The sequence below is a fragment of the Microcebus murinus genome, chromosome 28, assembly GCF_040939455.1.
Source record: "Microcebus murinus isolate Inina chromosome 28, M.murinus_Inina_mat1.0, whole genome shotgun sequence".
NCBI lineage: Eukaryota > Metazoa > Chordata > Mammalia > Primates > Cheirogaleidae > Microcebus > Microcebus murinus.
In genome coordinates this window covers 13,041,319-13,067,792 of record NC_134131.1, presented here as the reverse complement: position 1 = coordinate 13,067,792, position 26,474 = coordinate 13,041,319, and the positions used below count along the sequence as shown (strand labels likewise).

Sequence of the window (26,474 nt, the reverse complement as noted above, 5' to 3'; positions counted from 1 at the left end):
CTTCTGCACTAGAGCAGGTTGTCCTTCTCAACTACTGTGTCTCCCCAAAAATAAGCCCTACCCATAAAATAAGCCCCGGCAGGGTGTCCAAGCATGTGCACAATAGAAGCCCTACCCCGAAATTCAGCCCTAGTGACGGGCGTGGCTGCGCAGCGTCTGCACAACCCGTGCGTGTCGTTGCGGAGCGGGAAAGAACACGAGCAGCCCTTCTCATCCGCCCCGTGACAGCTCTAGTGCTCCACAGGAGAGATCGGGGCCGATAGCTCTAAAGGAAACAGAGTCACAAGACATTCAGGATGGGATTCGGGGTTTGGAGAGTGAGGATGATGTTCCAGAAGAAGACGACTTCACTCTATTTGAATCAATGTAGATGGTTGTACCGTCCTTAAAAAAATAACACGTCCCTGAAAATAAGCCCTAGGGTGTGTTCTTAAGGAAAAGTAAATATAATTCCTTGCCTTTATTTTCAGGGAAACAAACGGTATGTCGCTCTGTGACTGGGTGTATAACAGTTATTCACTTAGAAAAGCTTCCGCCTCCTTCCAAAACATCCGTGTGCACACCTGTCCCCTGCCCCACCTCCCACCCCCAAAGACCATAGTCTTGCGGCTTGTCTTTCCTTTCTCCATCTGTCTGTCTCTCCTCCTTTCTCCACCCGCCTCAGGATCTGCCCCAATGGCCCACTTCCTACCCATCAGCTTCCTCTCTCAACCCTCCCTAGCCTCCCTGTCTCCCCACTTCCAATCTCTCCCCTCTAAACAGCCTTTCCTCCCCCCATGTCTTTTCCTTCCTTCCTTTCACTGCACACACAGCGCTCAATTAAACCTCATTAACTAACGACATGACACTGCCGTGAACTAACAAAAATATCGCCTGCGAACGCTTTTAACTTTGAGCCCTTTAAAGAAAAAACAAACAAAAAACAAAAAAACAAACGCTATAATCACAGACAACGATCTGTCACCATTGGCAGTCACGAAGCACGTAACGGTAACTCACCTGCAATTTCACGCAATGAGTTCTCAAGACAAAATTAGCCCAGTACTGACAGAAATGAGACGCCTATCCCCTAATTATCATTTGAACTTTTAAGTAGGCCTCCAGGTACGAGACCACATGATTAAGATGCTGTTTTCCTCTTAAAATAAGTGATTTTTTAAAAAATTTTGCCTACTGTTGTTCGACAGATGTTGGCACCTTTAATTACTGTGGATATCACGTCACTTTGATTTCAAAGCTTTTTTTTTTTTTTTTTTTACCTTGCCAAGAATTGGGTAATGCTCATGCTTTGGGAAGGACAGAAAGGGGAGTTTATTTTCCTAGACAAGTTGGATTTATTTTCTACTAGATATATTCCCCTGAGCAATGACTCATTAGGAAGAAACACATGCTCAGCTATGGCTTCAATGCAGCTTCTCAGCCCTGGTTTGATGCGGGCAAGCATTTCTTCATTGCCAAGAGAAAGAAAATAAAACAAAGCAAAACAAATGGTAAACTAACAAACTGGGAGGAGAGCCCATAACCCCCAAAAGTTTTCATCGCCAAGTTATGGGGGAAAATAAAAGTATCCATATTAATCTTGTGAATGCTACAAATACTTAAAAAGACTCAATATGAAGAGGTTCTTGCAGAAATGCTGCTCTGGGACCTTGGAATGCGAAACCTGCACCCCCGCCCCACCCCACACCTACCGAATCAGAAACTCTGGATGGAGGCCCAACAAATCTGTGTTTTAATAAGCCCACCGGGTCATTCTGATAAATGCCACAGTCTGAAAAGCATTGCTCCAGAGAATTCCCCTGGTCCAAAACAGTTGTTTTCGGTCACAAGGAAATTTCCTGTAGATAAAACAGGACCTCACAAAACAAGTAGCCACCTCCCTCTGCTCACTGATTAATACTCACTAACAGAATGTGGCATAGCAGTATCTTGGTAGGTATGTTCAAGAACCTTCAACACCTAGGTCACCTTGCATCCTCCGGCCCAATCCCATTGTTTGGGTACAGTTGGGGGAAGGGCTCTTGCTGGAAGATTCTGAGAAAGCTCAGAATGAGGCAGGAGGCCCCCAAGGCCATGCTTAGCTTCCTCGGGGTCTGCATCCTTTCCTGTCCTGGAGACTGGAAAAATCACTTGGTTTAAGTCTCAGCAGGGAGGACTGTCCCGCTAGGCGAGGACTGGAATCACAAGTTGGAAAAGCTACAGGACCTGGCTGATAGGTACGTGCAGGGAACCGGGAGAGTCTGTTTGGGAGTGGATCCTCAGGGTGCTGGGCCGAGGGGAAAGGAGCCAGAATATACAAAGCTGGACCCCTCGTCTGAGACTCTGTCTTCAACACACTTAACAAGGGTCCGGAGGGACTCATCCTTACACTGTGTTAGGGTGGCTCTTGGAAAACATGAAAAAAACAACGGCCTTAAATGAAGTAGAGATACCAACATTCCACAGCAGAGAGTTGAAGAACAAACAAAAAAATGCTCAGAGGAAACAAAAAAATTGCTAGCATGTGTCTAGTGCATGAATAATGGAAAATTAGCATGTGTCTAGTGCATGAATAATGGAAAACCCACTGTTAGAGGATGTCCCTCTAGGGTACCTGGAGAGAGCACACCTTTTGCCCCGGTTGGCAGGAATAGCTGCTAAAGGGAATCCATGCTCATGGAGGAGGTCACTAGAGGCTGCTCTTTGATAGATGTGACTGTCATAGAACTGGGCTGACATCAGCTGCCCCAATCAAAAGCCACAATCATCTGCCCACTTTCTCAATTCAGAACTCAGGGGCTGAAGTTCCCCATGATGTAGGACTTTGCAAATATGGCCAGTGAATAGAGAGGTGGGTTCTCTCATTTCTTCCTCAAAGGAATCTATGCCATGTACTTTGAAAACTACACCCTAGGTAAAGGAAGAGAAACTAGATTTTTCCAAGGACTCTTTCATATATAGGTTTTGACTTGACGCTCACACCCACGGTTGGAAAGCACCAACCTCCTTCCACCCACGTGGAAATGGAAGCCACAGATCAGGAAGTAAATGGAGTTCTGGCCCAGATTTGTCTCATAGGTGGTCCATGGAGCCATGCAATAGTGGCTTCCCTGGTTTCTGATATCTGATTGGAATGAACTATATTATAGAACTATAAGCAGGGGGCCAGCTCACTGTCCCTCAGACCCTTGGAAGGCCGCTGGAGAGTGTGGCACACATTCCACACATGTGCGCCGTGGCCCTAGAACCAGTCGGCTGCCAAGCAGGACAGGCAGCGGGCGGCAAAAACACCCGGAGGGCCGGATAAATGTGTTAGGCAGCCCTCATGTGGCCCGCAGGCCGTAGTCTGAGGACACCTGATTTAAAGGGTGCAAGAACAGTGAAAAGCATCATAGCCATGTTTGTTTGACTAGCTCGATCCTTGCAGAAACCAGCTTCATTATGGCTGATGACAGTGGACTGCTGCAAACCAAACCAAGTTGTAGCTCAAATGGTGGCTGCTGACTCTGCTGTGATACCTTAAATAGAGCAGATTAACAAAGCCAGCACGCGCCATGTGGCCACCAACCTCGCAAGTCGGTTTCGTTGTCTTTTCCTTTCTAACACCTAAAAGGAAAGGGTATGAAAAGCAGTTGGCTTTCACATGGAAGGGACAGCAGTACACATTTAAAAACACTACACATGAGCTTTGCCCCGTGGTCATGACAATCTTCCTGCTCTCCTCCACAGTATATATTTCAACACTGCAGAACCGTTTGGCAAAAACTACAACAGAGTTGCCATAGTGATGATATCGTATCACTCATGCATGCTGAGCAACAGGCGGCAAGTTCTCCAGATGCCTGAGGAAGACGTGTACCAGATGGAGAGAAACACACATCACAGAGATTTAGGATCCTACTATGTCAGGAAAGTCTTTTTTGTTTTCTTTGTGGGGGAGGGGCAGGGCAGTTGGCAGCCAGGAACACGCCAAGACTCATTTCCCAAAGTAGAAGGAAAGCTCCTGTGTCTTGCCCTCTTACTCCTGAGAAAGCTGTATGATGCCCAACAGACAGGCTGCTGAGGATTCACAGCTACCCCCTTTCTCCTTTGGCTGAGCAGAAGCCAAATCTCAGAGTCATTTGTATCCCATCCATAGAAGAAATATCCATCCCTCTTGCCTTTTAGTGGGACCGAGTCTCAGGTGCAATTCGTGCTCCAGAGATCTCTGTGCCCGGGCTGTAGCTAGACTCCAGCAGAGGCCATGTTGTTACTTAGTACCTGCCTTGCCCCGTCCTCCTTTCTTGCCTTCCTTTGTTCCTGGAGCAATCCCTCCCTTAGGGTTCCACTCTCCCGCCTGCTGGGACCTGTGGCAGGGGCTTCCCAGCAAACGCCCTCTCTCTGCCATAGGATGAGCAGGGATCTGGGTTTACTTTTTTTTCCCCCCAGTTTTGAGTGTACCCTTGGGGCCAGGTTGTGGCAGGGGAAGGTGAGCACTCCAAGTGGTGTTATGATTGGCACTGGATATGGAGTGATACATCTGCTGTGGTTTCTTATAAAAAGAAAAGAAAAAACTTAGTTGTTTTTTTTTCCACTTAGACTCGGCCTCAAAGGAAGTCAATTGGAAACACCAATGTCATCAAAATAGGTACATTTCTAACAGTTAGCATCGTTTTCAGTCCTTCCCCAAGCTCCCATTTTCAAAACATAATGACAAATTTTGTACACCAACTTATAGATTTCCCCTTCCTCAAATAGAGTATAAAGCAGTAGTTAAGAAAATAGAGGTAGGATCCCATGTCTGTCATCCTAGCACTCTGGGAGGCCGAGGCGGAAGGATTGCTCAAGGTCAGGAGTTCCAGACCAGCCTTAGCAAGAGCAAGACCCCGTCTCTACTAAAAATAGAGAGAAATTAATTGGCCAACTAAAACTATATAGAAAAAATTAGCCGGGCATGGTGGCGCATGCCTATAGTCCCAGCTACTCAGGAGGCTGAGGCAACAGGATCGCTTGAGCCCAGGAGATTGAGGTTGCTGTGAGCTAGGCTGATGCCATGGCACTCTAGCCTGAGCACCAGAGTGAGACTCTGTTACAAAAAAGAAAAAAAGAAAAAAGAAGAAAAGAAAGAAGGAAAGAAAAGAAAGAAAGAAAAGAAAAAAAGAAAGAAAATAGTGGTAGGGATCAGATAGCTTTTGTGAGAAAATCTCACTTTTAGCAGATACTATCTTATGTAACTTTGGCAAGTTCCTTAACCCAACAATCCATTTTTTCCCATCTATTAAATATGAATAAAAATAATTCTCACTTCCAAGGTTCTATGTCATGATACCTGGCATATTACAAGTGCCTAAGAGAAGTTCAGTGGTGCTGCCATCGATGTCATCACCATTAACATTGTGTGGAAATAGCTCCATCCAATTATCTAACCACTCTAACAATGAAGTAAATAACGTTTGAAACTCCATATACTCCCCCTTTTTTATTATTTATACAGCTAATTTGAAGGGAATCCTGTTTCTACTTCCCTATTGACTATGTCTGAAACATTCTTGGCTTTTTCTCAGAATCACACACGAATTGGGTAGAGGCCACTCACAGGGGCGTGGGCAGACAGAGGCCAAACGTCACCTCCCCGAGCACAAGTCACCAGCACCTGCGTGGGTGGTGTTGATGGCTGAAATAATCAATTTAAGACAAGAACATTTTTTAGAATCCCATGCTACCCAGAAGTAAGTGCCAATACACTGAACTTCACTTGACTCGTATGTAAGAAATTCCACGAAACTCTTTTTTAAAACATCAGGCAGAAATTTTCAATGCTCGATTTATTCCTAAAAAGCAAAGTCCCTGAGGTTAGAATGAATTAGTGCTCCAAATGTCAATGTTAGAGTGACTGGCTTTTGGAAAACTATTATTTGACTAAGAAAAAAAAAACAAAAAACAATTGCCACAAACAAAAGAGTGTTAAACTATGCAGTAAAATAGAAAAAGAGAAATTCTGTTCCACTGTGATTATTTGTGTAAGGACAGAAAAAACATACATAGCAGAGACATTATGTAGCTAAAAATTTATCTATTTTCCTAAGGAGAAAAATTATGGGATTAATTATTCCAGTTTTGGGGGACTGGCCAGAGATTTTCCCCCCTATATTTGTCAAATTCATCAAATCATTGAACCTTCTATTTTTACATATATTGCTAGTTCCACATACAGGTCATGAGGTAATTCAGTGTACAGGTCGAACTACAAATAGAAATCCCATCTAAATTTAAAACCTGTTAGTATCATCATTAATATCAGAACCTCATGAACTCTATAATATTTATGTGAAAAATTCAGAATATAAATAATTCTTTTCGAATTCTGCCTGCATCATATAGCTACATCTTTCTGCATTATCTGACTTTTCTGCTGCCTTCTACCCATATGCATTGCTCCTGTGTGTGCCCCTCTTTTACGACTGCAACAAAAGCTCATCCGGGGGTGGGGAGCTCAATGACATCGAGACATAAAGAAGATGGAAAAAGCACTAGAATACTTCGTCCAAATGGTATATGCACTGAAAAAAGAGCCAGAATATGAATTTACCCAGTAAGACATGTTCTTTAAAAAGTAACAACACATAAGAGGGATATTAGTGTCTTCAGTCTTTCAGCCTAAAATAGGAAAGGCATCAGGAATTACACCTGCAGAGCACTCGTAAGACGAATATTTAGGATGTATCAACAGATAATCACATTGCAATGTATCTGTATAACACAATGGAATATTACACAGCCATAAAAAGAAGAAATTACAGTCATATGCAACAGCAAAGATCCATTTCCAAAACATTATGTTGAATGAATAATTGCACGCGCGCGCGCACACGCACGCACACACACACACACACACACACACACACACTGATAACACACTTATGGGGTTCAGGACATGTTACCCCAAAACATGGTGCCCTGGCATTTGAAGCAACAGGAATAGCAGGAAGGTTCCTCTCTGACCTTTCCCCATCCTTCCCTCTGAAGCAGGTCCTAAGACTCTCAAGAAGTATCCTCCCTCAGGTGGGCGCGGTGGCTCTCACCTGTCGTCCCAGCACTCTGGGAGGCCGAGGCGGGAGGATCACTCAAGGTCAGGAGTTTGAAACCAGCCTGAGCAAGAGCGAGACCCCGTCTCTACTACAAAGAAAAAGAAATTAATTGGCTAACTAATATATATAGAAAAAATTAGCCGGGCATAGTGGCGCATGCCTGTAGTCCCAGCTACTCGGGAGGCTGAGGCAGGAGGATCGCTTGAGCCCAGGAGTTGGAGGTTGCTGTGAGCGAGGCTGACGCCACGGCACTCACTCTAGCCTGGGCAACAAAGTGAGATTCTGTCTCAAAAACAAACAAACAAACAAACAAAAGCTAGTAGTATCCTCCCTGTAGGACTGTCATTATGGAATGCTAAGTTCCTGCAGTTCATCACCACTGGATCACACCTCCTCTGTCCATCAGGCTTCTACACTACCATCCAGGTCTCCATCAAACTTAGCATAAAAACAGGCAGGTTTCCTTTTTTCTTTGGGTCTTCATTTCTGAAGGCTCTTGCATCACACAAAGCTTATAAAAAGTGTACGCCTTTCTCTTGTTAATGTGTCTCTTTTGTTACATAGGTGCCTTGGCCATGGGCCTAGCAAAAGGTAAGGACAGAAACCCTTTCTAACCGGGTGGTGCCTTATTTCTCTCACTCTTTTTTTTTTTTTTGGAGACAAATTCTGGTGCCCTTTTGAGAAAATTAAAGGTGGCAAAACATTATATATATATTTATTTTATTTTTATTTTTATTTTTTGGTGGGAGAGACAGAGTCTCACTCTTGTTGCCCCAGCTGGAGTGCCGTGGCGTCAGCCAACCTCAACCTCCTAGGCTCAAATGATCCTCCTGCCTCAGCCTCCTGAGTAGCTGGGACTACAGGCATGCGCCACCATGCCCGGCTAACTTTTTCTATATATTTTTAGTTGGCCAATTGATTTCTTTCTATTTTTAGTGGAGACAGGGTCTTGCTTGCTCTTGCTCAGGCTGGTCTCGAACTCCTGAGCTCAAACCTCAAACGATCCTCCCACCTCAGCCTCCCAGAGTACTGAGATTATTTCTTGACCCTCTAGGATCTATCAGAATATCCAGGTTGTACTCCATTAAAGTTTGTTGAAGACATATTACATAAAGGGACTTCAAAAACTCTCGAAAGGTTGGGAACACCCTAAGTCTTTTGCCAAAACCTCCCCCAAATCCAACAGGATCCGCTGGTATTTTTGTCTGAAATGCAAATTCTAAAGAGAAAAGCAATCAGCCCTTTCAGCAATATTAAGGAGGATGAAGTACTAAGAGGTTAGGGAAGTAATTTTCTCAGTCGCATTACAAATGGTACAGTAAATTTAGTCTTCGGAAACGGTATGCAAAACATCCCCTTTTACAATTGACTAAGGAAAAAAAAAGTTTCTACTTAAGGTTAGAAGGAGAAGGTCATTTTAACTTTAAAATTTCAATTAACCTAATATCAGGAACATACTCAGCCTGGGGAAAAAAAAATCTCTTATTTAGAGGTTTTTCTCCTCCCTTTTCCAAATGAAGAGAGATTAACCAGCATCTAATTTTTGTTAAAGAACATTAAAGAAGCCCCTTCAACCTCCCGTTTTTATAAATGACTTTTCTTCCGGCCATCATTTTGGCTAACTTAATGGCCCTTTTAATTCCCACTACTGCTTTGCTTTCTTTCATATTCAACCTGGATTTAATAGTTCCGAACACTTCTGCCTTATGATTCACACTTAATCCAAACTAATTATACTTTGTTTGTATTATACTAGGTGTAGTTCTTTCAGCCTACAGGTGAGTTTGCGGGCTCCTGGGGTGACCCGTTGCTTGCAAAAAAGGAAAAAGGGGGCTTAGTGTCAGTCTTCAACCGTCTTCCTCCAGGCAATGGACTAAGTTGCTGCTTTCCTGAATAATAAACACAGAAAAAAACAAAAAACAAACTGCTTCCTTGTCCTTGTGATAAGGAAATAAATTGCTTACATCCTGAAAATGGAAGAAAAGTAGATTTGGGACACGTTTCAGAACCGTTTGTTTTGGCAGCAGCTGAATCCAAGGATAGGACATTTCAAAGTGTTAAGATGTTTGTAAGTTTTCCCCTTTCTTTACTCGATTTGTACATTTCTTCCTTTTTTCTGGCTTCAGATTTTAGATTTCACCTCTCCTTGGATCCCTTTCTTGTTTTCTTGTTCCTCAACCTCTCTTCTCTAATCATGCCATTGGTGTTTATACTCGGCATGATTAAAACTGAGGTATCTTATTTTTGTTGTTTAATCAGTTTTATTTCCTGCCTCTAGAACATCTCTAAACTTAAAACCCCCTCTCTTTATTCCCTCAGTGTTTTTCTTCACAATAGTCTTTCAAGATTTTTTTTAGCCTACGTTGTACATACCTATGTTTTCTTTGATAACAGATAATTAGAGAACACTGAGGCTAAGTTTTCAGTGATCATTTAATCCCATCCACTCATTTTCTATAGGGGAAAAATGGAATAGAGCAGCAGAAAAAATATTTTCCTGTAACTACTTCGCATCCCTGTTAGTTGGTGGCACAGTCGTCATGGAGCTGATATTGGTTAACACCATACCCGTCCGCTATGTCTCTGTAGCTAGCAACAGAGTGACTGGTGGCAATTCTCGCTTTCTCATACACACATGCGCGCACACACACACACACTCACACTCACACACACTCTATATGCCAAAATACAAATGAGTACATGCCTTGAAGTAAATTGCATCAGATCGTTAAGATAACAATATATCTGCCTAATTAAGTACACCTCTTGAAACAATCCAAGTGCCCATCAATTCATGAGTGAATTAATAAAATGTGGTATATGTATACCATGGAGTACTACTCAGCTTTAAGAAACAACAGTGATCTAGCACCTTTTGTATTTTCCTGGATAGAGCTGGAACCCATTCTACTAAGTGAAGTATCTCAAAAATGGAAAAACAAGCACCACATGTACTCGCCAGCAAATTGGTATGAACTGATCAACACCTAAGTGGACACATAGGAAAAACATCTTTCGGGTATCAGACAGATGGGAGAGGGGAGGAGGAGATGGGTATATACAAACATAAAGAGTGAGATGTGCAAGGTTTGGGGGATGGTCACACTTGAAGCTCCGACTCGAGGGGGGAGGGGGCATAGGCAATATACATAACCTTAACACTTGTACCCCCATAATAAGCTAAAATAAAATTTTTAAAAAGTATACCTCTTAAGCTTTTGCTTTACCTACATGCCTTAACGTGATCTCACATGCAAAATTAATCTGGTATTCTGGAGGGCAGGGTTTTTATGTGTCCTGTATATTTATGCCCTTTTGACATTGACAATGGCCTGTTCTTTGAAGATACTCAGATTTAGGTGACCACAGTCCTCTTTCCTCAAGGTCTGTGATACGCTCCTGTAAAATAAGGGAAAGGCTGGCGGTATGATGTTTATTCACTGCAGACACTCCTCCCCATTCTCTTATACCTACCTTAACCAGGCTCTAGCCATCATCACTCAAATGTAACAACTCTCTGTCAAAATTCACCACAGGGCCGGGCGCGGTGGCTCACGCCTCTAATCCTGGCACTCTGGGAGGCCAGGGTGGCAGATCACTCGAGGTCAGGAGTTTGAAACCAGCCTGAGCAAGAGCGAGACCCCATCTCTACTATAAATGGAAAGAAATTAATTGGCCAACTGATATATATGGAAAAATTAGCTGGGCATGGTGGCGCATGCTTGTAGTCCCAGCTACTCGGGAGGCTGAGGAAGGAGGATCGCTTGAGCCCAGGAGTTGGAGGTTGCTGTGAGCTAGGCTAATGCCACGGCACTCACTCTAGCCTGGGCAACAGAGTGAGACTCTGTCTCAAAAAAAAAAAAAAAAAAAAAAGGCACCATGTAAGTAGAGACATTGCCCAATCAAATGGCCAATTCTCAGTGCCTCTACCTGGGGTAGCAGCAGTATCCTGATAAAGCTGACAAATTCTGTCCCCTCTAATACATTTATTTCACCTGGTTCCCAGGAAATCATACTCACTTTTATTGTAACCTCACTGGCCAATGTGCTTTCTCAGCCTTTTAATAATCAAATGTTCCAGCAAGTACTCTCTGGCCCCTCCCCTCCCCATTTCCTATAACACTTTTTTAAGCGCCATCTATACTTCAATGGCTCTGCAGTGGTCTTGAGAATGTAGGTCAATATTCCCATTGTGGGACCCTAACACAGGCTTCTGGAAGGAACAAGGTAGAACTTATTCACAAATTATTTTATTTGTCTGCGCCAACCTGTCTGGGAACTACCTGAAGGGCTGACACAGCGGGCATTTGTTTCTGTCTCACTTAACTTGGAACTTGCTCAGGGTAGAAAAGAGGCTCGAGAGTATTTTGAGGTGAATGAAAAACCCAGACCCACCTGGGGGAAAAGACTGATGTCAAGGCATACAATAGATAGCAGAAAGTCTGGGAGAAAAAGCTAGAAATGGTATCTTTGGGAAAGGAAGACATTCAAAGGTACCTATGTACATCAGAGAACTTAGAGATCCACACACATGTCCACACAGCAGGGTGCATGCCCAGAAAAGACCTCAGAAGACCTTTAGCGATCACCATGGACTGACTTCTAGACTCACAGCAACCAGGAAACGAGTCACAAGGCAGAGTCGTAAAGGGCCTGACTGACTGAGGGGTTGAAGGAGTTTTCTAGCACAGAGCCAATCCACAGAGAATGGGAGCAGTGGTGGTATTTTTGTTTTCTTGTGTTTCTTTTGTATTATTGTTGCTGTTGTTTTGTTTGCATTTATAAGGTACTGACATTTAATGAAATCTCTGTCAAGACGCTAGCTGAATACAAGGCAAAGAAACAGATTCCAATGACCACACATGACAAGGAATACAATCTTCACAGAAAGAGTTGGGAAAAGTCACTTGATACACAGATGACTGTAGCCTTCTACAAGAATATTCAAATACAGGGCAGGGGGAATCTTATTTCCAGAACTAATTCAGTATAACACTCAAATGCCAAGTTTTTGACAACCACCACCAAATTGATAAAACATACAAAGAAATAGGATGGTATGGCCTGTTCAAAGGAGAAAAATAAATTGACACAAACTGTCCAGTGAGAAGTCTAGATATTGTCACCAATAAGAATCTTATTTCCGGAGCTAACACATTATAATATTCTAATGCCAAGTTTTTGACAACCACCACCAAATCACAAAACATACAAAGAAATAGGATGGTCACGTTCAAAGGAAAAAAAATAGACAGAAACTGTCCAATAAGAAGCCTAGACATTAGACTTATTAGACAAAAAGTTTAAATCAACTATCTTAAACATCTCAAAGAGTTAAAAGAAACCACCAAGAACTAAATGAAAACAGGAAAATAGCATATGAACAAAATAAGAATATCAATGAAGAGTAGAAACTATAACACTTAGCATTTCTTACTATTATACATGATTTACTTATATATTATGCCTGTTGATCTATCATCTCTCATCCTCTCCTAGAATGTAATCTCTAACAAGGCAAAGAACTTTATTTTCTGGTCACCAGCACCTCTTAACTGACTAAATGGTCTCCTCCATGTCCAACAGCCCATTACTTAATAGCTCTGTGTTATATGGAAACATTAATTATGACATCATGACAGTGACAATTTTGGGGGGCAGGGAGGAAGAAAGTCAGAGGGATGATATATTATAAAGTAGATACGACGAACTCGGGGCAGTTGCTGGGGACGGAGTTGGACCGACAGTCTGAAACCTGAGTGCACATTATACACACAATCAGTTCTCAGCCGGGCAAGGATCACATAAAATTCACCATTTATCTTAAGGAGAGAATCTTCCCAATGTCAAATGTGTTCATTCAATGAAACCCCAAAATAATATAACTGGTGTCAAATTTCCTAGACATGGAAAATATTTTTTCAAGACATTTGCATGTTGCTTTTTCATTCAAAATTAAAATTGAGGTTATCAATATTTATACATTTCGAATTTTGAAACAAACAGTATTTAATTATATTTAATTAAAATATTAAATTTCTCCCTCTTTTTTCTCTTCTTTCTTTTTTTTTTTTTTTTTTTTTTTACAATTTTGTTGACAATCAAGAACCATTAGCTGTACTGATTCCACGATTGTAAGAGCTTACACTTTCCCTTAAGGACAATCCTTGTATAGATATTTTCATGTAATTCATAATTTCCATTAAAAAAAGTCTTGTGAAATGGCTTCACTTTGTAATGAAAATTTACCAAAATAATAACACCTGTGGTGATAAATATAGGTATATAGAGTGAAGGTAACAATCTATCTTGCAGCTATCTTAACTTTCACTCCACAGTAATATGACTTACTTTATAATCTATATTTTTTTTTACAAAAATCAGCATTATTTTCAAATATCTATTCAACAAACATTGTGAGAGAGTGTATTAAGTTACAGGTATTATTCAAGCGCTGAGTATACAGAAGGGAATAAGATTATATATATATATATAAAACTTTTATTTTTTTTTATTTCTGCATATTATGGGGGTACAAATGTTAAGGTTACGTATATTGCCCTTGCCCCCACTCCCCACTCGATTCAGAACTTCAAGCGTGACCATCCCCCAAATGTTGCACATCTCACTAATTGTGTTTGTAAATACCCATCCCCTCCTGCCCCCTCCCACCTGGCAGACACCCAATAAATGTTATTCCTATATGTTCACTTAGGTGTTGATCTGTTAATACCAATTTGCTGGTGAGTACATGTGGTGCTGGTTTTTCCATTCTTGAGATACTTCACTTAGTAGAATGGGCTCCAGCTGTATCCAGGAATATAAGAGGTGCTAGATCACCGTTGTTTCTTAAAGCTGAGTAGTACTCCATGGTATACATATACCATATTTTATTAATCCACTCATGAATTGATGGGCACTTGGGTAAAAAATGGGCAAAGGACAGGAACAGAAATTTTTCAAAAGAAAATAGAATAATGGCCAACAAACATGAAAAAATACTGAACATCTCTAATCATCAGGGAAATGAAAATCAAAACTGCAATGAGATATTACCTATCTCCAGTCTGAATGGCCTTTAGACCCCAAACAACAAATGCTGGCGTGGATGCGGAGAGAGAGGAACACTCCGACACTGCTGATGGGACTGCAAATCAGTTCAACCTCTGCAGAAAACAATAAGGAGACATCACAACTGATCCCAAGAAGATACAAGATATAATTTATGAATACTACAAAAATTTTTATGCAAACAAACTGGAAAATGTGGAGGAAATGGACAAATTTCTAGAAACACACAGCCTCCGTAGGCTCAACCAGGAAGAAATAGATTTCCTGAACAGACCAATCTCAACAGCTGAAATAGAAACAACAATTAACAATCTCCCTAAAAAGAAAAGTCCCGCTCCAGATGGTTTCACACCCGAATTTTACCACACTTACAAAGAAGAACTAGTACCTATCTTGCAGAAACTATTCCACAACATCGAGAAGAACGGAAACCTCTCCGACACCTTTTATGAAGCGAATATTACTGATACCAAAACCAGGAAAGGATGCAACAAAAAAAGAAAACTACAGACCAATATCCCTAATGAATATAGATGCAAAAATTTTCAACAAAATCTTAGCTAACCGAATCCAGACGCTTATCAAAAAAATAATCCATCACGACCAAGTGGGCTTCATCCCAGGGATGCAGGGATGGTTCAACATACGTAAATCTATAAATGCAATTCACCACATAAACAGAAGCAAAAACAAAGACCACATGATTCTTTCAATAGATGCAGAAAAAGCTTTTGACAAAATTCAACACCCTTTCATGATACGAACACTTAAGAAAATAGGCATAGAAGGGACATACCTAAAAATGACACAAGCCATATATGACAGACCCATAGCCAACATCATACTGAATGGGGAAAAATTGAAATCATTCCCGCTTAGAACTGGAACCAGACAAGGCTGCCCACTATCTCCACTTCTGTTCAGCATAGTGCTGGAAGTCTTGGCTACAGCAATCAGACAGGAAAATGGAATTAAAGGTATTCAAATAGGGGCAGAAGAGATCAAACTTTCACTGATGAAAGTTTCAGCAAACTTTCACTGTTTGCTGATGATATGATATTATCTTTAGAAAACCCCAAAGATTCAACCAAGAAACTCCTGGAACTAATAAATAAATTTAGTAAAGTCTCAGGATACAAAATCAATACACAGAAATCAGAGGCATTCATATACGCCAACAACAATCTAATTGAGAACCAAATCAAAGACTCAATTCCCTTCACAATAGCAACAAAGAAATTAAGGTACCTAGGAATATACTTAACCAAGGAGGTAAAAGACCTCTACAGGGAGAACTATGAAACACTGAGGATGGAAATAGCAGAGGATGTAAACAGATGGAAATCCATACCATGCTCGTGGATTGGCAGACTCAGCATCATTAAAATGTCTATACTACCCAAACTGATCTACAGATTTAACGCAATACCTATTAAAATCCCATCAGCATTCTTCACAGATATAGAAAAAATAATTTTACGCTTCATATGGAACCAAAGAAGACCCCGAATATCAAAAGCAATTCTAGGCAACAAAAACAAAATGGGAGGCATTAATATGCCAGATATCAAACTATACTACAAAGCTGTAGTAATCAAATCAATCTGGTATTGGCACAAAAATAGGAATATTGACCAGTGGAACATATCTGAGAATCCTGATATAAAACCATCCTCATACAGCCATCTAATCTTTGACAAAGCAGACAAAAATATACGCTGGGGAAAAGAATCCCTTTTCAATAAATGGTGCTGGGAAAACTGGATAGCCACCTGTAGAAGGCTAAAGCAGGACCCACACCTTTCACCTCTCACAAAAATCAACTAACACTGGATAACAGACTTAAACCAGAGTTACGAAACTATTAGAATTCTAGAGGAAAATGTTGGAAACACTCTCCTAGACATTGGCCTAGGCAAAGAGTTTATGAACAAGTCCCCAAAGGCAATCACAGCAGCAACAAAAATAAATAAATGGGACATGATCAAACTAAAAAGCTTCTGCACAGCCAAAGAAATAGTCAGGAAAGTAAACAGACAACCTACAGAATGGGAGAAAATTTTTGCATCCTACGCATCCGATAAGGGGCTAATAACTAGAATATACTTAGAACTCAGGAAAATCAGCAAGAAAAAAAATCAAATAATCCTATTAAAAAGTGGGCAAAGGACTTGAACAGAAACTTTTCTAAAGAAGACTGAAGAATGGCCAATAAACATATGAAAAGATGCTCAACATCTCTAATCATCAGGGAAATGCAAATCAAAACCACAATGAGATATCACTTAACTCCAGTGAGAATGGCCTTTATCAAAAAGTCTCCAAACAATAAATGCTGGCGTGAATGCGGAGAGAGAGGAACACTCCTACACTGCTGGTGGGACTGCAAACTAGTTCAACCTCTGTGGAAAGCAATATGGAGATACCTTAAAGCGATACAAGTGAATCTACTACCATTTGATCCAGCAATCCCATTACTGGGCATCTACCCAAAAGATCCAATGACACTCCACAAAAAGGACATCTGCACTCGAATGTTTATAGCAGCACAATTCATAATTGCAAGGCTGTGGAAATAGCCCAAGTGTCCAAAAATCCAAGAATGGATTAATAAAATGTGGTATATGTATACCATGGAGTACTATTCAGCTCTAAGAAACAACGCTGATATAGCACATCTCATATTTTCCTGGTTAGAGCTGGAACCCATACTATTAGTGAAGTATCCCAAGAATGGAAAAACAAGCACCACATATACTCACCAGCAAACTGGTATTAACTGAGCAGCACCTAAGTGAACACATAGGTACTACAGTAATAGGGTATTGGGCAGGTGGGAGCGGGGCGGGCATATACATACATAATGAGTGAGATGTGTACTATCTGTGGGATGGTCATGCTGGAGACTCAGACTTGTGGGGGGAAGAGGGAAAAGGGCATTTATTGAAACCTTAAAATCTGTACCCCCATAATATGCCGAAATAAAAAAAAATTTTAAAAAAAAGTAGTAGTTCTCCCTTCAAAGGTCTACTCTATTCTCAAACAATTAGATTTCTGGAGAGCGATCTGAGAGTTCATCTGCGTTTACCCGATATATCTGAATCTATCCTTTAGATCCTATTTGACACCCTTGATATATACAAAGAATAAATGATCACATGTGACGAATGTTTGGTAAGCAGGATATGGACAGAGCATGCCTGAGAGATGAGATCAGGGGCAGGCTGGCGTGATGGGGGAAGGAAAGCATCGAGACTCAGGCTGGGGCTTGAAGGAGGCACGGGTTTTTCTGGAGAAGAATAAAGGAGGAAGAATACGGAAGAGAAAGCCACGGCGTGGGCCGGATGGCACTTGGAAAGGACACCACTCAGACAAGAGGAACAGTGGGCACAAAAGGCCCATGAGAAAGTCGTCGTGATGTTTAACTGTACTTGTCACATTGTTTGGGCTGCAAAAACGGAAACCTACTCTGAAGCTCCTTATACAAATGGCAGGAGCCTGTACGTTTATAAAAGTAAAAAATTCAGATGCAAACTCAGGCCCAGGAGGGCTCAGGAACCATGAGGATGCCTTTGAACTTTGGTACCATCTTTTGCAGGATTCGCTGTTCTATGATTTGGGGCGGGCTCCCTTTATGGAGGTAGCCTCCAGCAGCTCTACCTTTTAATTCAGTAACTTTAAGGAAAAGAGAGAGAGTCCCTTCTTTCTTGAGAGCTGCAGTGACCATTTAGGGGTTAGATGACATAAACTGCGCTCTGCCTTCAGTCTTGGGCTAACTTTGGAATAATCTCGATGGTGGCCAGTAGTCACGTAAGCTCTGTGCCTCCTCCCAGAGCTGAAGGTGAGACTCCAGCCCACGTGAACAACAGCCTGGGCTGACAGTGAGATGCAGGCTTCCCCTGGACAAAAATCTGAGAGCTGGGACGAGAAAGGGAACAGAGGCCGGGCAGAAATAATAAATGATCACCACCTGACTCTTAGCATGTTCCTCCTAACAAGGACCTTAGGGGTAGGTCAGCTTAAATCCTTTCTCTTAGGTGAGAAAATTTAAGCACTAGAGAGACAGAGCCCAAATGAAAGTGACTTAGCACATTGCAAGCCTAATAATCAAATATAATTAAGACTCACCATTGGCCAGTTAATCAAAAATGTCTATCTCAGCAATCATTAAAAATACATAAATACATTAAATGTTATGATTTGAAACACACACACACACATCCCTGCCGAGAGAGAGAGAGAGAGAGGAGAGAGAGAGAGAGAGAGAGAGAGAGAGAGAGATACACACACACACACACACACACACAGATACAGAGGGTCATTTAATGTTTGAATGTGGGATCAAGGTATTTCTATAAACAGTGACCAAAAAGTGACCATGTATCACCTAACTCTCTCTGTCATCATCTGGAAAAAAAAATTGAATATACTAAAACTCACTTTTATGGTATTTAAGATGAAAGGCAAACTTATAGGTAGTTACACAACAACTTAACTGCAGTCTTTTTTCCAGCGTTTGATTTCTCAGCAACCTCTATACCATTTTCCTGCCTGCAACTCATAGTGATAAACACACCACATTGTTTTCAAAGCCTTAGGATTTATTTTCTTGGAAATAGCATCTTTCTCTTTTTCCGTCCCTCTACCAACTTCATCGGTTTAATGTGATTTTTAATTACACTGAATAATTGCAGAAACACGTTTTGTAGGAATGAGTCGATTTAGAAACAAAAACAGCTCATTCTTAATAGCCAAAATCCAACTTGCGGGACATACTAGAGACGACTCTATCATCAGCTGTGAGTGTTCAATATGCTGGGGCGTCACCTAGTATGTATTAAAAAAGAGACGGATACTTTCTTGTTGGCTTATATATTTGCCTGTTTGGAAACGATTAGTGGCCAGTGAAGTCAAGTCAGTGAAGAGAAAGTCTATCATACCGTGTTTCCCCGAAAATAAACCCTACCCATAAAACAAGCCCTGGCAGGATGTCTGAGCACGTGCGCCATAGAATCCCTACCCCGAAAATCAGCCCTAGTGACGGGCGTGGCTGCGCAGCATCTGCACAACCCGTGCGTGTCGTCGCGGAGCGGGAAAGAACACGAGCAGCCCTTCTCCTCCGCCCCGTGACAGCTCTAGTGCTCCACAGGAGAGATCGGGGCTGGTGGTTCTAAAGGAAATAGAGTCACAAGACATTCAGGATGGGATTGGGGGTTTGGAGAGTGAGGATGATGTTCCAGAAGAAGACGACTTCACTCTATTTGAGTAAATGTAGATGGTTGTACTGTACTTAAAAAAAATAACACATGCCCTGAAAATAAGCCCTACAGTGTCTTCTTGAAGAAAAATAAATATAAGAACCTATCTTATTTTGGGGGAAACAAGGTACTTGACAAGAGAGTGGTTCAAAAACTGGGGCTGTCTTCATACAAAGCAACTGACAGTTAATTGATCTCTGAGCTCCTCAGTTTATCTAGGTTTGCAGATTTCCCTGTTTACATTTCAAGGCCAATAGTCTCTAAAGTCACAAACTTAAAGAAAGATGGTGTTCTTCTGCGCACAGACACCTGTCTCCCCACCGCCCCTGCCCTCAGGGCAGGTCTATCTGCAGTCACAGGGCAGTCTAGACAGGAAGTTCCCCCTGGAATTTCCCAGGCAGAGGCTCCCGCCTCTGCACTTTCTCCTTTCTGGGGAGTCAGACCTGAGGGCTTTCCCTGCACGCCTGCAACATCTCAACAAGCCACCCAGCTGAGCCACCATCACGCCAACCCTGCTCAGACAGTCTCTCCAAAATCCACAGGAAAAGCAAAATGAACCACGAATGCAAGAGCCACTCCTAAAGGGTGCAAAACAAATAAACAAAAACAACAAACAAACAAAAGTGCAACTCACCACCTGTTGCATTGTTGAATAAGAATATCAAGTGCATCTTTTTTTTTTTTTTTTACTGAACATCTTTAGGAACAAAAAGTCAATTTGGGGTAAATATTTTCCTTGTCCAAAATTTTCTTTCTTTAAATTTATACAAATAGTCCCTTGTATATTCAGAGAATATATTGGCATATAGTAAATAGGAAAGATAATTTTTTTAGAAAAGTATTTTTATTTTATTTTAGGTCCTCTGGTTGATGCCAGGGCTTCAGAAATCAAGGGAACCCAAGAGCGCTGGACTCAAGGCAGCTCAGAGGCTAATCGAGTGCTGCGCAGGAGCAGATGAGCACAATGAGGGTTGGCTGCAAAGAGGCATGTGGCAGATTTTGGACTTGGGGTGCAATGACTTTGCTTTTTGTGGGGGACACAGCATAGCCATCTCATTCCGGGTAAAGCAAGGAAGTCTTAAGAAAAAAAAAATGATTGATGTGGATCTTGAAGGAAAGAGTATTTTCTAGGGCAATAAGAAATAGGGAAACATTGGTAGATTTTAGGCCATGAAAGGATGAGATTATAAATATATGCCAGAGGCCGGGCGCGGTGGCTCATGCCTGTAATCCTAGCACTCTGGGAGGCCGAGGCGGGCAGATTGCTTGAGGTCCGGAGTTCAAAACCAGCCTGAGCAAGAGCAAGACCCCGTCTTTACTATAAATAGAAAGAAATTAATTGGCCAACTAATATATATAGAAAAAATTAGCCAGGCATGGTGGTGCATGCCTATAGTCCCAGCTACTCGGGAGGCTGAGGCAGGAGGATCGGTTGAGCCCAGGAGTTGGAGGTTGCTGTGAGCTAGGTTGATGCCATAGCACTTACTCTAGCCTGGGCAACAAAGCAAGACTCTGTGTCAATAAATCAATAAATAAATATGTGCCAGGAATCTAGAACAATCTGGAGGGGCTTGAGCTGCTGACCCAGAACCCACATCTTTCAGATCTTTATTTTGACCTGAACTGCGTCTTGGGCTTCCTGGCCTTTCTTCTTCCTTGGCACCGTAGTGACCTAGCTGCTGGTCTTTAAGGAAAGGTGCTTTACAATCATTATCCTCATATGACATTTACATGCTTGTCACCTGTGTTCTCTACCCCACATTAGATGCGAGACTTTGTCTAGATTAACACCTGCTATGTTTCAGCATGGAGATCAGCGGCTGATGCCCCGCTGGAGCTTGTAACGTGAACATTTAGGGAAACACTTAATGAAATACATCATCGTGACAACAAACACGCAGTATGTCATTGCTTTCTTATTAAACAAGGTGACAGGTTCAAAAAGGCATACGCATACATTGTTTACAAACGGCACTGTGGTTCAAGGCAATGTTTTCCTTTCCTGGAATTTTCTCCCATTCACCTTGCAAAAAATCCTTTTGACACAGGTGGAACATTCCAGATAATCAACAAAAGTCAAAATTTAGGGCGTATCTACATTAGAGCCAGAAATATTTTCATTCAGATCTCCAAAGCTTTGATCTTTCTGATTTTAGGAAAAATAATCGCATCCGTCACGAGTAACAACAACAACAACAACAAAAATCACGAAATCTACTTACAAAAACAAAACAAAACAAAACAAAAACCATGGAACTGGCTTTTTTAATGCTGGGCCTGACTATTTCTACATGTATTGCAAATTTAATTCATGAATCAAGCTGTTCTATAGACTCATTTGAAAATCATCACCGATTGTGAAAAGCCATTACAGTTAGCTTTGCAAATCTGCCCTTCATCATTCCGGCTCCCTAATGCTAATGATGATGGCAGAGAAGAGAAGACGCCGGTCCACCACCCGTGCTGGCTACGGTGAGCGGATGCTCGGACGGCCTACTCGAAGAGCAGCGGAGCTTTCTGGAGGGTGAAGAGTCGAAGGCAACTTGAGCCTCTTGTGCTCTGAGGGTTGGTCGGGGGCCGAAGAGGATCACTGAGAGGCCCAGTTAACGGGGCAACGCACACAAGTGAGAAAAATGCCGGGGATTCCTTGGCTCATCACATAATACAGAGAAACTAAAAATTGCAGAGGCACTTTGGCTCAGGAGCTGGGGGAGTGCTGCCAAGTTCTGGAAACATTTCCCAGATCTCCCAGGAGCAAGGGGCGGGGGGCAGGGCCACAGCCCACCTTCCTAGGATCTGGCTCCGATCGTGGTTAAATCAAAAGGGGCAAAAACAACATCCTTGGCTAAGGAACACGGAGCCTCTTTTTTTTCTATAAATGAAGAATAAACGCAGACAGATGATTAAAAACTGCTTGCACAATCAACTTGCTAGCATCGTGGCCTGGAAACAACGTATTGCCATGCTTACGCACATATAGAAAATGCCAGCCAAAAGTCCAGATCAGGCGTCCTCAAACTACAGCCCAAGGGCCACATGCGGACCACTGAAGACATTATCTGGCCCGCCAGGTGTTTTTGCCGCCCTGCCTGTCCTGCTTAGCAGCCGACTGGTCCCGGGCCCGCAGTGCGCATGCGTGGAATGGGCGCCGCTCTCTCCAGCGGCCTCCAGTGGTCTGAGGGACAGTGAGCTGGCCCCGTTTACAAAGTTTGAGGACCCCTGGTCCAGATGTTTGCGGAACATGCACGTTGCAATATGGATCTAGAGGGAAATAATGCGTATTATTACCGGCCTTTTTCCTATTTACCTCTGAGCATTACACGACAGTCGAAGACACAGGGATATAGAGCAAGCAGGATTAGAAATAGTTGGAAGATGCTCTAGGCCCAGAACAATTCAATATGGAATATCCACCAAAAAAAAAATAATAATAATAAAAAGAAACCAACAAGGAAACAAGCAAGCAACTCTAAGCAGGACAGAAAAACTTTCTCGACCATACGCAACACGTTCCACTTCTAGTTTTATTTTAGGTATTTCATAGCTTTGTTTAGAAGCCCTGGCACAAACAAGTGCATTTCTTTTTTTCCTTTCTTAGGAGTAACACTTGTCAACACATAGGCACAGTCTTAACGTTCTATTTGCTGTGAAAGTGAACGACGCTCGGCTGCCCTTTGCTCCCAGGCAGTATGGCTAGAGCGAGGCTACAGCATTTTTTACAGGGCCCCAAGAAAATCACCACCTTTCTCTGGGTAGGAATGGAAATTTTCACATGAAATTTTGTGGTTCTATCACATTCCGATACTGTTCTTATTAATATCAACATTTCTACCCTATTTCATTATTTGGGGTCATATATATATATATATATATATATATATTTTTTTTTTTTTTTGCTGGTTCATGATGCTGTTTTAATGTCTGATTTTGCAATTTTGCACATATATACACATACACACATATATTAAAATAGTCTTTACTTTCAATAATGTATAAAACCTTTGTAATAATTAGTAGTTTCCTAAAATATAATGCACGAGGGGTAAGTAGCCATGCAGTAAGAGCATTGTGTCCACGTGGTACCTAGAGCTTAGGAAAGACAGGACCTCAGGTGAGACCCTGAAGTTTGTTGCCAACTCCTACCTTTCATCCCACCTTGGAGTTTCTAACCACGCTCATATTTCACACACTCAGATACTCTTCAGACTCCGCACAAACTCCTTAGCGTAGTTCTCAAGACCATTCACAATGCAACCCGGGACCACTTTCAAGCCTATTTTGTGCCAGGTCCTTATGTAGTGTGTGATTCCTCCATCCATCCACCCATCTACACACCTATCTATCCATCCATCCATCCTCCCATCCATCTACACACCTACCTATCCATCTATCCATCCACCTATCCACCCATCCACCTACACACCTACCTATCCATCCATCCATCCATCCACCCATCCACCTACACACCTTTGTATCCATCCATCCATCCATCCACTTATCCACCCATCCACCTACACACCTACCTATCCATCCATCCATCCATCCACCTATCCACCTACCTATCCATCCATCCATCCATCCATCCATCCATCCATCCATCCATCCACCCACCCACCCACCCATCCACCTACCTATCCATCCATCCATCCACCTGTCCACCCATCCACCTACATACCTACCTATCTGTCCATCCATCCACCTACACACCTACCTATCTGTCCATCCATCCACCTACACACCTACCTATCCATCCATCCATCCACCTATCCACCCATCCACCTACACACCTACCTATTCATCCATCCATCTACCTATCCACCCATCCACCTACACACCTACCTATCCATCCATCCATCCATCCACACACTTACCTATCCATCCATTTATCCACCCATCCACCTACACACCTACTTATCCATCCATCCATCCATCCACCCACCCATCTACTCACCCACCTACACACCTACCTATCCATCCACCCATCCACCCACACACCCACCTTCCCACCTACACACCTACCCATCCATCCATCCACCCACCCACCCACCCATCCACCCATCCATCCATTCAGGCAACCACTTAAAAACTTTGAGCACCTGCAACTTTCAGGCAAAGAACCAAGTGCCGGGGGTACCGTGTTTCCCCGAAAATAAGACAGGGTCTTATATTTTTCCTCAAGAAGACACCTTTGGGCTTATTTTCAGGGGATGTGTTATTTTTTTTTTAAGTATGCTACAACAATTTACATTGATTCAAATAGAATGAAGTTGTCTTCTTCTGGAACATCATCGTAACTCTCCAAACTTCAAATTCCATCCTGAATGTCTTGTGACTCTATTTCCTTTAGAACCATTGGCCCCCATCTCTCGTGTCGAGCACTAGAGCTGTCACGGGGCAGATGAGAAGGGCTGCTCGTGTTCTTTCCCGCTCCACGACGACACGCACGGGTTGTGCAGATGCTGCGCAGCCACGCCCATCGCTAGGGCTGATTTTCGGGGTGGGGCTTCTATTGCGTACATGCTTAGACATTCTACCAGGGCTTATTTCATGGGTAGGGTTTATTTTTGGTGGAAACACGGTACAATGGTGCATAATAGACACATTTCTGGGTAGAGACGAGTGAAGAGGTAGTCACAATGGCGAAGGACACATGGGACGCTCCTAACACAGGCTGGGGCGGGGTGGGATGGCCACACAGATGCCTTCTTCCAAGAAATATTAACATCTAAGCTGAGACCCAAAGGCTGAATAGGAGTCAATCGGCCAGCGTGCAGGGCAGTAGCGACCAGAGCTCTAGAAGCGGAAAGGGCCTTCCCAATGTCTCATAAACAGGAAAATTCTTAAGAGAACTGGAAGCAGCTCACGATGGCTTGGCGTGCAAGGCTGTGCTGCAGAATGAACTGTTCGTGTTTCCCCAGCGTGTCCTGCTCCTTTAATCCCTCTGTCCCCGTCTCCCAGGAGACGGGGGTTCTACTCGTCATCGGTGAGGGTCTCTCAGCCATCCCTTCACGCCTGTACGGGCGTCTTCCCCAACCACATCTGTAAAGGGACACTCCCACGGCACCTCCGCCGGCGCACACTCACAGCGTTTCTCGTGCTGAATAGTCACACACTGCCTGCGCTCTGTGCGCTTGGCGGAGAGGAAGTTAAGAGTCCTCCTCTTTCGTTTCCTGACCCCTGGCACAGAGCAAGCACCGGTAGATACACTGACTTGGGCGGGAAAGGAGCAGAGACAGGGAAAACGCTGGCTTCCATTCTTGCCTCCCAGCTGCAGACGCGAGTCTGGGTCGTAAGATACAGGCGATCTTCTCCGGGCCTGCCTTGAGGAATGAAATTCATTCGAAGCCTCCCAGTGAAAACACGAGTGACTCGTGGGATCTTTTATCTCCTCCAGTGGCACAACCTTATTTGTTTTTTTAAAAAAAAAAGGGCCTGCACAGACCATGTAGCCTTCTGGGAAGAATAATTAATGACACTGGGGTAGAGAGAGAGAGAGAATGGAAAGAAATGCAAATATTTGATCCTTTTTTTGGAATGAGAGGACAGAGTTCTTTTTTAATGTGCAAAGCAGATTTTAGGAAATCCTTGGAGACCTGGCCCCACCGGAAAAAGGAACACAAAGCAGGGTACTGGCAGAGGAGTGCCTTTTCTTTACACAGTGTCTTCGTTTAGAAATAACTTTTCTTCTCAAATTAAAGGGGAACACACGATAATCAGTAAGCTTCGTTAGATCAGAGGGTGCCAACAGACACCCTTCCCCTAAAGGTGCATAAATTTAGGAAGGCAAGAGAAAGAGTGTGGACAAAAGCTACCCAGGAAGGTGACATGATGCTGGTGCTTAAGAGAGAGGGGCCTCTAGAAGGTTCTGGAGGAAAAACTGCCTAGTAAGTTACCTTGCTAAGGAAGTAATGGACAGATTACACACAGGGCAAGTATCTCTCAGAAGTTGCTGCCCACTTACACAAACTTGCATGTGCTTCCTATATACTTCACTTCTTATTAACAGTAATACTTTCCTCTTAGAAACCTCCCATGGCATGAATGAAAAACAACAACAAAAGGAATGCATGCTAATTGTGATACTATGAAAGTAACATAA

General features: G+C 42.6%; 1 protein-coding gene across 7 annotated transcripts in view; it reads right to left on the bottom strand.

Annotated features, from left to right (window-relative positions):
• The window catches only part of GRM7 (glutamate metabotropic receptor 7), a 794,973-nt gene that overhangs the window by 346,439 nt on the left and 422,060 nt on the right, over positions 1–26,474 (bottom strand). The gene's annotated exons all lie outside the window — the stretch shown is intronic.